Here is a 13,001-nt window from a genome sequence, read left to right as displayed (position 1 = left end):
TACAAAATATGTAGTACATTTAAATTATTTGAATTCTCAAATAAATTCTTATTACCCAAAATATCCCTGCTCATTTGTTACTTCAGGGATTTTTCAGCCTACTAATGAGCTAGAAAAATTTAGTTATTGAGTTAATACATACAACTTTTGAACTCATGGGGTTTTTAAATTATTTTTCAAAAATTATTAAAGAAATTGATTTGAAGAAGTCAAACCAGCTATTTAACATCACCACTGTATAATCCCTAAAGAACTTTCTCGTCTTCCTTTGTGTAGCTTCTGCTTTAGATAATTTTGCTTTTAAGAACTTCTTGTACAATAATTGGATTATTTGTTCATTTGGATCAGGTTATCTCTAGTGCATTTGTAGAGAGAGATTTTTCTTTCAAGCTCTTTCCTGGAACAGCCAAGCCCAGTTTCTAGTTCTGTTGTCCACATCCAAGTATTTTTATACTGATAACAATGGCTTCAGGTTTTCAGTGGGGCAGAAATTGTCCACTTTCCCAGCTATCCTTTCCAAGCAGAATAGAGGTGCTATTGAAAGCTCTTTGGCAAGGCTGAGTAGAGAGGCTTTGAACTTACTTTTTTAGTGTTACGTGATCTTAACCTTTTGTACTGATATTATAAAAGAAGTCAATAAATTCCTCTGTTATAGACTTGCTATATAATGATTTTTTCCACTCTAAAAATTTTAGTTTTCTTGGTGTCAGACATTTACATCTTTTATTTTCCTTACCAAGGTCTTACCATTTTAAAGATGTTTATGGATTGTACTTATATAGATTTTTCTCTTACAATAGTGTTCTTTAATTTTCTCATTTCTTTAAAATTAGGAAATGGATAGAAGTACTGCTTGTGTAATTTATCTTTCTTGTGTATGTGAACTCTTCAATTTCCCCTGGTACCTACAAATGGAATAATTTCTGGTAGTTTTTTCATTTATCAGCTGAATTCTTCAAAAGCCAAAGAAGTTCAAAAGGTTTAATTGTTTCATATTCTTCCTTTTCATTCTTCAAATTTTCCTATTGTTGACCTTATTTTGTATGCTTGATTATTTTCTAAAATTATCTAGCAAAGCTATTTCATTTAGTTAAGTTTAATCTTAAAGTAAAATAAATATGCTAAAAAAACTATGTTTTTAGCACAACTTCAAACTCTTCTGAACAAAGTTTCTAGAGAGCTGATTTAAGAAAGGAGGTTTGAAAACTGAACATCAATTTTAGGCACATAATTTTACCATAGAATATATATATATGATAAATTCTTCATGAATTGAATGTTATTACTACTTGAACTCTGGCTCAAATTCAACTTATTCTCAACATTAGCCAGAGCTTGAATTGACATTTTTATAAATACACTTATTGCGGTAATTTTGAGATTACTTATAAGTGCTTCCTTTGTATTTAATTTTGTCAAGCACAAGCAAAGATTTTATTAATTAACGAGGCTTGTAAAGTATTACTCACACCATTTTATTTCTGATAATTGCTGATCATTAGAGGTACTTAAATTAGTTGCAAAATTAGTAATTTTCTATTTATATTTCCCACACCTCACAGTAAATGAATAAGCTTGAAGTTAGCTGAATTTCAGGTTTCAGTAAAGATGAATTTTTGGTCCAGATAAAATAAAAAAATTTTAAAAAATGAAGGGGCAATGAGATATAGACTTTCAGAAAAGCAAGCATGAAATACATTTATGTAAATGCTGGTTCTATGATAAGAACTACATAATCATGAAGTTTGAAGGGGAATTAATGATAATCAAATTCTATCTCTTCATTTAACCAGTGATGAAAATTATGCCTGAGAAATTTTAACAACTGCCCATGATCACACACCTAGCTACCAGTTAAATTAGCCTGAAATTCAGTTCTCTAGCTCCTGGATGCTATTGTTATGGTTTTCCTACTTCTGCTAATTGTTCCAGAAATTATAGTTCAAAGATGAGAAACTTAACAGAACAGAGATTGTGTGCTTCTTCCTATTCTTACATTATAATTTCTTTTATGATGACCTTCAGCTAAGTTTCAAAGTAACAATGCTTGGAAAGCTTTTCAAGCTTAGAGAGCCTTTAATACATATATCATACATATCAGTACATGTCGTATTGACATGATGGTGATTTTAATATATATATATGTTTAGCCTGCTCATCTTAAGTCTTTGGAGACACCTCCTTTATGTTCGGAAGTTAATTCCTCAGTGAAACACTGGATTACATTTAGATCTGGGGCTAGATTTAAATGGAATTTCTACATTGAATCAAACAGAATGAGCCAGTTCCATGATTCTCGTGTGAAGTAGGGCTCCTACACGACTCAGAGTGGTTTGACATACTATCTACATCAACTGTGTAAGCAGTTTGACACCTCTGAGCCTGGTGAATAGATATTACTTAATAAAAACAACAATAAGTAGTTTACTCAAAATCATGAGTCTGAAATAGAGGATTTCACAATCTCTAGGATTCTCTGATAATTTTCTAGATTGTAATATTGTCCCTGCCACCATATGTGGTAGTATATATCATTGATAGTATATATTACAGTATCAGGTACATTCAAAATTTTTTTGCATTTTTTTTACCTACGAAAAATTGAAACTTTAACTCTCAGTCAACTTTCAGGTTAAAGATTGAGTCCTTTTCACTGAAGTATAATATAGACACAGAAAATTGCACATATTATAGATATACTCCTCAGTGGATTTTCCCAAACTGCAAAACTGTATAACCAGTGCCCAGATCAAGAAGTTCATCTTGTTCCCCTTCTAGTTACTAACACTCTTACCCCCAAATCTAAAATTACTTTCCTGAATTCCAACACCATAGATTAGTTTTCCATCTTTTGCATCTTTTGTGCTTGGTATAAATGAAACCATGAACCCTTTCATTTCCAGGTTCTTTTGTTTGAAATTATACTTTTAAGATTCATCCATGTTTTTTTGCATGTTAAATGTAGCTCATTCATTCTCATTGCTCTATCATATTCCACTGTGTGAATATATCATAATTTATTTATCCTTGCTTCTGTTACTGGACCTTGATAATTTCCAATTTTAGGCTATTACTGACAGTGATACTGTGAACATTCTAATATATATGTCTTTTGGAAAACACATACCCACATTTCAATCAGGTACATACTATGGAGTTAAAATGCCCAATCAGGGGAACATTCAACTTTAGTTCAGCTTTAGTGCATACTGACAAATAATATTCCACAGTAGTTATACCTAACTACACTTCCACAATCTAGTATGTTTTGGCCTTTTCCCCTTCGCCATTCAGGTAAGGATGTGTTTTTGCAGCATATTGTGGATTTAAACTTGTGTTTACTGGACTATTGAAGTTGAGCACTTTTTCAGGCTTATTTGATTCCTTTCTTTTGTAAAAATTATCTTTAGATCTTTTGCCAATTTTTGCAGTTGTCATCTGTAATTTTCATACTGACTTATAGGAATATTTTATATATTTTCGACAGGAGTTCTTTGTCAGGTGGATGTATTGCAAATATATTTTCCCACTTACACGTTGTCTTCTCACTTATGGTGTCTTCTGATGAAAAGAAAGTTCTGATTTTTAATATTTCAATTTATCAATTTATTTCTTTTATGCTTACTTATTCTTGTGCCATATTTAGGAAATCTACTCCAAATTAAAGAAGATATTCTTACAAAATTTTCTACAAAAAAAATTTTTTAGTAGAAAAAGTATTTTCTTTTAGATCTTCAGCCCATTTGGAATGTGTGTGTGTGTATGTGTGTGTGTGTGTGGTGAGGTAGGAGCCAAGATACACTTTTTCCTATATGAATATTCAGTTAACTCAGCACCTTTTATTTAAAAGACCTTACCATTTTCTTTACATTTCCATGAAGCATTTTAAGTGAACTCACTTTAGGTTTGGACAGTCCAAAGCAGATTTTTACTAAAGAGCTTTCTAGGGAAGGGACAATAATTGATTAAATATTATTGCAAAGGTTTCCCCAGGAAGAAATATTTGAAAGAAGAATTGGGAGAATCTGGATGTCTAGAAACAAATTATAACTTTTTGCTGTGCATTCAATTTGCAAAAACTATATAAAGCAATTTTATAATATTCCTATGTCTTGGCACTTAGATTTCTTTAGAAAAATCCAATATATCAAATAGTTACCAATATCTTTAGATCGATCATTAATCCCTTCAAATTATATGTACTGCAGAGAAGAGGTAAGACTAATTTTCCCACCATTATCTCCTTTGGTAATGATTTCACATTTGATACCTATGTGCATTATGAGGAGGAATTAATATTACAGCAAATAAAATGTTCTTCTCCTTGGAATATCACTTATAAAGAAAGTAACACAGGCCTTCAATTTAGACAGAAACGAACACAACATTGTAAAGTAACTTTACTTCAATAAAAATTAATTTTTTTAAAAAATGCAATGAACCAACAATAAAGATCACTCTAAGGCCAAAAAAGAAAAACAAAACGCTTAGAAACTTAGAAGAAGAGAAACTGCATCTTAAAATCATAATGAAATATAGACATAGAAGTCTATAATGTTATTTGGAACTCTCAACATGATGTAATTAAATATGGCCATAAGACAAAAAAGCAGGAAATCATAAGAACAGATCAGGATGATACCAAGATGAGATGGGAAAACAGAATACGGATATTATACAAAGACAAATCTTCATTGGCAGAATTAAGTTATCCATTGGAGGCAATTGAAGAACAGAAATATTACTAAATAAAACTGAAACAAAAAACATTGAATATATTTACAAAGTATTCTAGAATCAAGAGGAAAAGCACAAAAGAGTTTTAAATGATGAGAAAGATGTTGACAAATACAGAAGACAGAGAATGAAGATATGGTGTACTCGATTTTACTAAATCTTAACTTTGTTAGATGTGGTAATGACATTATAATTATATCAGAAGGTGCCACTATTCTCATAAAATACCTCGAAGTATTTTGGGGCAAATACCATGATGTCTGCAACATACTTCCAACTGATTGAACCTATGTATGTACACACAATTATCTGTGTACACACACACACACATACACATTTACTCATCTATTGACCAACCTATATATTGATTGATATATGTCATCTATCCCTGTATATAGAGATGTACATATGTATATAAGTATATATAGAGTGTGCATATATATATATATATATATATAGAGAGAGAGAGAGAGAGAGAGAGAGAAAGAGAGAGAGAGAGAGAAAGTAAATGTGGCAACATACTAATGATATGTGAAAGGCATATAGGTTTTTGTTTTCTTATTTTTTTCATTTTTTTAAAGCTTTTAATTTTTTAATTAAAATATGGAGGGAAACATTATGGTGTAAAAGGAATTATGTTTTAGCCAAGATTAAAAGAACATTATTTATATATCCAAAATTTTTTGAATTATAAACCAAATATTTTAAAGTCTCACAGATATGTAAGGGCAGGAAAACACATTATAAAACATCAGTAGCGGGCCTCCCTGGTGGCGCAGTGGTTGAGAGTCCGCCTGCCGATGCAGGGGATGCGGGTTCGTGCCCTGGTCTGGGAGGATCCCATGTGCCGCGGAGCGGCTGGGCCCGTGAGCCATGGCCGCTGGGCCTGCGCATCCGGAGCCTGTGCTCCGCAACGGGAGAGGCCACAACAGTGAGAGGCCCGCATACCGCAAAAAGAAAAAAAAAAAAAAAAAAAACATCAGTAGCAATGTTGCACTCAGATTCTGGCTAACGGCCAGAAAACAGTGAAAATGTCTACACATATTTTGTGGAAAATACAGCAGCACAAGATGCTTTACATAGCCTATTATTTTTTGGTGAAAGTAAATAAAAAGCATTCACTATGGTAAGAAGAAACAGTTGTAACATAAACCTAGATCCAAACTGAGTTTCTTTTAACAAGGACTGAAAAGGTGAAGGAGAGGGGGAAGGTGCATAAAAAAATCAAAGTCAGAAGGTGCCATTGTATTCTTGAGTTTGATAATCAATGAAAAATCATCCAAGAGCTGTTACAGTAAATTTTTTGTTTGTTTGTTTTTTATGTCGGTAAATATGGTTAAAATTTTAAAGTGCTCACTTTCCAAATCAATACAGAAGATTAAAAAAAAAACAATTCAAAGAGAGGGAAGAAGAGACAGAAAACGAATTAATTAAAAATGAAGATGGAGGTGGCGACGCACTTCCCAGCCTGCATGCTGCGGTACCACTTCCGGGGCGTGCTCAAACTTCCTGTGCGCATGCCCATTCGGGGCCCTGGTGCCGCTTCCACCATGCTGGTCTTCAGCAGCGAGGTGAGTATGGGATTCTGCTTATGCGGCTTAGGCATCCTCGTGATGGCTACCACCAATTCTCTCATGTGAATGTTCGTTAGCCGGAGCCTCAATTTCGCCACATCTATGGCCATTGCATCTGTCACGGTGACTTTTTCAAATATCCTCAGCTCAGTGAGTAGCCTGAGTATACGGTCCCTCTGTCCCAAAGCTGGGTTCTGGGACGGTTCTGGGTGAGTCGTCCTTGGGCAATCCCTGCTTTTCCAGATAGGAGAAGGGACAGAACCTGAAGCAGAGGTGAAACTGTGGCTTGACCCCTGGTGGCTGCTCCTCTGATTTCTCAAACTTGGAGGAATTCTCAAGTTAGTTGGGGATGAAGTCCAACTGTAAAAAGCCTCCTTGCTTGCTGCTCCTCCAGGCGGGAGCCCCCATTCTGAAGCTTCTGTGCAACCCAGAGGCTAGCAGTCTGTGAACTCAAACTTGAGATGTGGAGGATCAAGGTTGAGGTTTTTCCCACCCAGGTGGAGCTGAGCCCTGAGTTGGAAGCAGGGAGCATTTGGTAGGCCCACTGTGTGCTGGGCCTAGCTGCTGGCCTTTGCTGGGCTTTCTTGTGCCCTTTGCTGGAGTCTGATGCTGTGAGAGAGACAGGCTGGGACCCGGGACCTGGGACCCTTTGCTGCAGTGCCTGCACCTGGACCTCTAGAAACAAAATACAAAGAAATTATAAGGGACTAAAAATAACTGCGTACATGTGCAGTTGGGGTAAATTATGGACAACATACAAAAAGAGCAAAAACCTAACTGCAACTTCTGAAGAGCCAGGAGCAAAAGTCAGGGTACTGCTCATGTCCCCTGCACACAACACCACCAAGGGGTGGGCAAGTCACCTAAGCCACCCCTCCGGCTTGACTCTCAGACACACCCCTAACCTCACCCCAAATGAAGGACCACTTTGCCCCCACCTTGGGGAGCAAGCCAGCAAACGAGCAAGGAAACCTGTTACTTGTTCTTGCTCCCCTCTGCTGGAGCAGGGACCCCAATAAAGCCTTGCCCGAATTTCTTGTCTGGCCTCTTATCAATTTCTATTGATTAAGCAGCCCAGGAACCCTGGTCCGTAGCATGAGGAGGTACCTTCCCCGCTTCTACAGGGGAGGCTTGCTGAAGGTGACAGCTGGATTTCAAGCCCAAGATTTCCAGCTCCAGACCTTCCTTCCTGCCCTAGGAGGGCAGTCAGCCACAGGTGAGTCAGGTGGTACCCACCCACTGTGGTTGCATCCTGCGGGCATGTGCCTACCTGGCCTCACAGCTGTCTCTGTCCCGCAGGCCCTCCTGGGTTTTGTGCTGTATGGCGAGTTCCAGGAGGTCCTTTGGTGGGGAGGAGTGTTTCTCATCATCGGTGGGCTCACCCTGATCACCAGGGAGCTCCTCACAACCAAGAAGCCCTTCCACACAAGAGCAGTGGCACCAGCGGGCTGTGCAGGTCCACAGGAAAGACAGTGATAGCAGCTCAGGCTCAGGTTGGCATGTGGGGCTGCTTCTCAGGGTGATCTGGGTGCACAGTCTTCCACCTACAGCCAAAGGGAGATGCTTTCCAGGGAAGCAGGCCTGTAACAAAGCAGCCTTGAGGGTGGACAACTCCAGCTTCTGTAAGGGAAAGCACAACCATAGCAGCTTTCTGCTCAAAGCCTTCTGCGTACATCTGCACGGTACTTTTTTTTTTTTAACATCTTTATTGGAGTATAATTGCTTTACAATGGTGTGTTTCTGATTTATAACAAAGTGAATCAGTTATACATATACATATGTTCCCATATTTCTTCCCTCTTGCATCTCCCTCCCACTTTTGATCCTCCTGCTCCGAGGCCCAGCCAATGAGCTTGGCAGATGTGGGAGACCCTAGGGTTGGTCTGCTTCCTGAATGGACTTGAAACCACACTATAAGTGCAATCCTGTAACATTGGAATCAATGACTGGTGGGGCTTTCGACACCTTCACACTGATGTATCAGCCCATCAGGGTCATGCTTCTGTATTATGGCAAGAGAAGGAAAACTACATTAATAAATTCCTTTTTGTCAGTTAAAACTAAAAAAATAAAATAAAATATAAAAGGTGCAAACCAAGACTACAGAGTTAGGACAAAGGTAATGTTGAATGTTCTAGTAAGGAGGAAGGGTAGATGTAATCTGACCGTCCATGTAGCAGGATCCTCAGATCCACAGAAGAGCAATACATGGCATGGAGCAGAGGAAGTGAAATGAAAAAAAGCATCACTGTCTGAACTGGAAGTGGAAACTGACTTTCTGAGTACTCTACACAAACTATACTTCTTTGGGTCTTCTTATCTATATATTTCTCCATCCCTTTTGAAAGGTAATTTCATCAGCGTCTAGAAGCTCCATCTTCTTTTATGTACACTAACTTAATAAAAGCTATTCCTTTTAGCTAGTCATTTATCTTCCAGTTCTTAGACCAGATTTCATTCTTCTCATGCCCTGAATATCTGCAAAGAGCAAGCATCAACTTCAAAGTGAGAGTCTCTTCTGTAAAGGACAAGCAGTTCGTCGCTGAGACTAAGAGCTTGGCAGGTAGTGATCATTTTAAGCAAAGGTACTTTCCAGTTTCCTATATTTATATGTTTTTTAAAAATTGTATCTCGAGTTTTAGAAAGGCAAAACAGAAACAACCACTATCTAAATAAGGATAAAACATTCACATAGGAATTTTTAGATTGCTTAAATATAATAATGGACCTTCTAAAAATATCTGTTTCCTGTTCAAAATTGCCCTGTATACATACCAAATTTTAACTCTCTGAATCTGACACTTAAAGTTTTGTTTACAATCTCATATTTATGGTTTTCACAGTTCGATATTACTTTATCAGTAATGTATAATTTAATGAGAACACATCTTTATTAAGAGAAAAGATTGCTTTTGTTTTTGTTTTTTTTTACTCTTATGTCAAATTGATCAGATGTTGGGACCTGTAACAACCTAAACAATAAGTCTATTTCAAAACATTAAAAATATATTTTTCTACCAAAATAAAGCTCTTTAAAGTTATTTTATGCTTCATATAATTTTTAATTGCTATTAAAGATGGAAATTTACATTGTATTCTAAAATTCTAGTGCCAAAGGTACTATATTTTGAAATTACAATAAAGGATAAAAGCAGATATTTCCAAAATGATATGAAAATAGTTGAAACACTAAAATTCTAATTATTTAGAATTCTAAAATTATGCACCAATAACCAGTTATATACTGTGTGTATGAAAACTCCCATGATCTAATAATAATCACATTATTTTTCCAAAATGTATCACCATAGCTTGGCTACAGTCTAGTTGTTTTAGACTAAGTCAATAAATACTTTTATATGAATGATTCATATAAAACATGGTGAAATCTCTCCAAAATATAGTCTGCTGCATATCTGTGCCATTGTCTACCCAAGTTCAAACTATTCTGATAAATGCAGTTAAATGTGAAATCTGTAATTGTAATAACTGGAACAAAACCACAGTTTCAATTTTTTGAGAAGTAGTATTAGATTTATATATGAATTCTGGCTCAAGATTTTTATTTCAAAGCACTTTGCTAGCTAATATTTTATGTACAGCATTCATTTTTTGTTTGTTTGTTTTCAGCATTCATTTATTGATCCATTTATCTACCCTTCCTATTTTAATTAAACCATCATTACACTCTGATGTTTTTGCTAATTTTGGATGATGGATCCATCATTGTTTATAAAAGCTGATTGGAAACAGGCATTCATTATGTCGTGCCTTATAATCTGTTCTCTCCATTATCACAGGGCAATTGCTGTAGTTGCATCTTTGTTATCATCAGGTTTTTATAAATATTGTGCTCTGTCTTGATTGATTTTCATTAGCAGTGTGGTCTTTATACTTGCAGTCACCAAATTCTTGTCATTTGTGCTATCTTACAAAATGCTCTCCTGATATACAGAAAATAATGTTGTCAAGAAAACCTGCACGTCAGTCATTTCTTTAATAAATCTTTGATCCTCAGATATGCTATTTGGGTAAATTAACAAATAGGCTGCTGTTCTCAACAGTAAATGCATTGCATTTACTAGTACAATCAGTTTCCCTAATGATCTGCCTTACATTTGTTGCCTTGTTGAAATCTCGTTGTTTTGAAAACTTTCTGAATTCTTTACATCAATGCAAATTCCATTGTGGAAGATAAATTCCTACATACAGTTTGTGAGAATTTAAAAAAGGAGAAATGTTGACTTTTAAAATAGGTCCTTAAATTAACTGTCATTCTAGAAAATGTACTGGGGAGTCGGGTAAAAGGAATAATTAAACTGTGATTTTTCTTAGTTCTCTCTTTCATTTGTAGCATTGAAATTGATATTGATGTTTTTGAATGATACAGGAGAAAAATAGTTGAAATCTGGAGAGTTTGCATAAGATACAGGAAGGAAGATTTTGCCTTTGCCTTTTACCTATATGATATATTAAAGTTGGCCCTAGGGAAACATAACCAGAGATTTCCTAAATAACCATCATCTCAAGAATTCTGAGACATAAATAGCATTAATAGTCTGTGTTCTGAGCTACCTGCATGATGCTTGAGTCTCCACATTCATGGAATGTGTTCATTCAACTCACATTCATTAGGAATTTGAAAAGTGTCCGACTCAGACTTTATGTTATTTTATTCGAGAAACGGTTATCCACAGTCAAACTTTACATTGCCAAAGAAATATGAATTTACAATTCTAAATTATCAATCTGAGTATTGCAATCAGAATCAACAATATTATTATCCCAAATATATATAGAATATCAGATTGTGTGGGAACTTTTGCTGGGCATGGTACAAAATAAATTACTGATGATTTAATTTACTGATGATTATAAATTATCTAATTACTTATTTTGACTTATGAGAATAACCAGGACCTTATGCAGAGAGAGGAGCTTTAAAAGCTACACACACCAAAAAAATCACTTCTTTTCTACACTTTAGAAACTGCCAAAATTATGACTTCTCTTTCTGGCCTAGGCTTTACATACATTCATAATCCAAAACATACAAACGGGCTTACACTACCCAATGTTCAGATGTTAATGTTTTGTAATTTTTCCTTCAGATCACTATTTTAAGAAATAAAACTTTACAGTTTAAGGCTCACTCTCTCATCCCTTGCCTCTCAAGTAGTCCTCATCTATAATCATTTATTCACAGGTAGTGTGTAAGATGTTAATACATATTTTGATAGTTTTATCAAATATACATTTATCAATAAACAACATAAATACTGTTTTAAGTTTCTATTTTAGTGACAGTACTTTGTGCATATTATTCTGTAGTTTGTATCCACCATGGTAACTATCCAGTTCATTCTTTAACATGCCATTATGTTGCTGTCTGATTGAACCAGGTTTTTGTATCATCAACTCCCTTTTGAGGGACAGACAGGTTGCTTTTACAGTTTTGCTGTTAGAAAACTGTGATTGCAATACCATTCTTGTACATATTTGGTAGAATCTAATTTATTCAGATTTTTTGTTTATAGTTGATCCAGTTTTATTTGGCAATATAGTTCTAATACACTACACATTTTTCCAGTGGTCAAATTTATGAACATATATTCTTTCATAGTATTGGGGGAGGGTTGTATTTATAATTAAGTCTCCTTTTTCCTTCATAATATTGTTTCTTTTGACTCTTCTCTGCTTTGCTTTGAACATCTTATGAGATGATGTGTCAATATGATTAGATTTCAGAGATCTTTATTGTAACTGCATTCTATTTAACTAAGTTTAACTCCTTATGTTTATCATACCCCTTTACCTTCTTTCTCTGGATTTATCTTTGTTGTACATTTTTCATAACTACTCATCAATTTTCATTTTCATTTTCTAACTAAGCTTTTAAGTCAGAAAAATCACTCTCAGTACAGTTTTTTGTGGGTTTTTGTTTGTTTGTTTGTTTTTTTAACATCTTTATTGGAGTAAACGCTTTACATTGTTGGGTTAGTTGCTGCTGTATAACAGAGTGAATCAATTATTCGTATACATACATCCCCATATCCCCTCCCACTTGTGTCTCCTTCCCACCCCTCTAGGTGGTCACAAAGCACCGAGCTGATCTCTCTGTGCTATGTGGGTGCTTCCCACTACCTAGCTGTTTTACATTTGGTAGTGTATATATGTCAATGCTGTCTCTCACTTCGTTTCAGCTTACACTTCCCCTGCCCTGTGTCATCAAGTCCATTCTCTACATCTGCATCTTTATGCCTGTCCTGCCCCTAGGTTCTTCAGAACCATTATTTTTTTAGATTCCATATATACGTATTAGCATATGATATTTGTTTTTATCTTTTTGACTTACTTCACTCTGTATGACAGTATCTAGGTCCATCCACCTCACTAAAAATAACTCAGTTTCATTTCTTTTTATGGCAGAGTAATATTCCATTGTATATATGTGCCACAACTTCTTTATCTATTCATCTGTCAGTGGACACTTAGGTTGCTTCCATGTCCTGACTATAGTCAGTAGTGCCACAGTGAACATTGTGGTACATGAATTTTTGAATTATGGTTTTCTCAGGGTATATGCCCAGTAGTTAGATTGCAGGGTCATATGGTAGTTCTATGTTTAGTTTTTTAAGGAACCTCCATACTGCTCTCCATAGTGGCTGTATCAATTTGCATTCCCACCAA

Source organism: Mesoplodon mirus (genome assembly GCF_964341445.2).
Source record: "Mesoplodon mirus genome assembly, chromosome: 17".
Classification (NCBI taxonomy): Eukaryota; Metazoa; Chordata; class Mammalia; order Artiodactyla; family Ziphiidae; genus Mesoplodon; species Mesoplodon mirus.
This window is presented reverse-complemented; position numbering follows the sequence as displayed.